Source organism: Coptis chinensis, chromosome 9, assembly GCF_015680905.1.
Source record: "Coptis chinensis isolate HL-2020 chromosome 9, ASM1568090v1, whole genome shotgun sequence".
NCBI classification, from domain to species: Eukaryota; Viridiplantae; Streptophyta; class Magnoliopsida; order Ranunculales; family Ranunculaceae; genus Coptis; species Coptis chinensis.
The window spans coordinates 53,115,571-53,117,341 of record NC_141464.1 but is presented as its reverse complement, the minus strand read 5'-3'; positions in this window follow the sequence as shown (position 1 = coordinate 53,117,341).

Genomic DNA, 1,771 nt, shown 5'->3' with positions numbered 1-1,771 from the left:
TAATAATAAAATTTCATCATAATTATATTAATAATAATCGCATAATACACCTTCATAAATCATCATCCTATTCCATCAGTGTCTAGGAAACTTGAAAGATTGAGGTTACCTAATTAAGGAACGTGCTATAGCACGGACAACCTCACTCAATTCTCTCATGTGACCTGACTGTTGGAATATTCACACGTTCCTAGTTTACCTGCTTATGTTAGCAACAGCTCAGGAAGACGTGCTTCACCTCCATTCTTCCTTAATAACTAATCCTCTTATCATAATTAGTTCCTTATGAGCCTATAATTAAAATTTATGTTTGCATGAGACTACGGTCTGGTACTAATAAGGAATTAAAACTTACATATCGTCGTTAGAAATACAATAAACAACTGCATAAGTTATCTCCTAGACATAGTTCTTCCTCTGTACACAAACCTCGTCACGTATCTCTGTTGCCATTATCTCCCATAGTTATGGCCCAGGAAAATCCCATAGTCGAGAAACCCTTTTTGGACATCTATATTGCCTTACAAGAAGGACCTGCTTCTGCATTAAACTCGATGAGATTGCAGGAGATTTTCGCATTCCGCCAAATGTTTTTGGTTTGTTACCTATTTACCATGGTCTAGACCATGAAAAACCATATAATCACTTTCATCAGATTCAGCAAGTGGCCACCACATTCCACCATCCGACCGTTACCAACGAACAAGTCTTACTTAGGTTGTTTCCATTCATCTTAGCTGATAAAGCTTCAGTTTGGCTCGCGGGGTGAAGTGCCGCAATCCCTTGATACATGAGCCAAACTCGTACAATCATTCATGATAAAGTTCTATACTCAGAAGAAAACTATAGAGATGCTTCAGAAGATTCAATTCTTTTGCCAACATCTACAGGAATCATTTACGGAAGCATGGAGTAGATTTTCTGATCTACTTCTCGAATGTCCCCATCATCAACTCGACACCACTGTCTTAGTCCGGTCATTCTTTAATGGTCTCTTTGACCATCAAAAGGAAATATTAGATATCATGAACGGCGGTTGTTTCATGGACAACGGCGCTAGTGAAGCATACACTTTTCTTGAGAAACAGACTTCACAAAACACCCATTGGGGTAACACTGATTCTTCCAGATCTTCTAAAGACACTCCTACCAAAGTTACGTCTATGTTCGAGGTCAAACCCAATCCGGAATTAAAAACACTAATTGAGTCCCTAACCAAAAAGGTCAATGCTCTTTTGGTTCAAGTAAATGATCAAAAACCCAACCAAGTCATGGTTACCAACGCTTCCCCATGTCTTCTTTGTTTAAGTCCGGAGCACTCTGATTTTTATTGTCCTTTGGCATACGAGTGTCCTCCCCAACCATCTGAAGTGGCTTGTGCTTTCAACATCCCTAATGCACCTTGGCGACAACATCCGAATTTGGCTTGGCATCCCCCTGCCCAACAGCCAGCTCCTCCGGGTTTCAACAACGCTCCTGTACGACCACCCACAAACTACAATTCCTACCATCAAGGAAATCCTCCGCAATTCCAGCAAGGGCAAAGTCAGTTTCCCAACAACACAAATACCGCAGCCTTCTCCCCGCTATGGCTACCAAAATCAACCCGTAAACAATAACCGTGATCTTGTTCCTAATGCTCCACTAGGACAATCCATTGCCGATAAAACAGCTGAAACTTTTCTGACTTACATGAATCACCAATCTCAAATCTTAGCATCTATCCAGCAGTCTCTTCAGCTGTTAGCACAAGATAAAAGTCAAAAGGGCA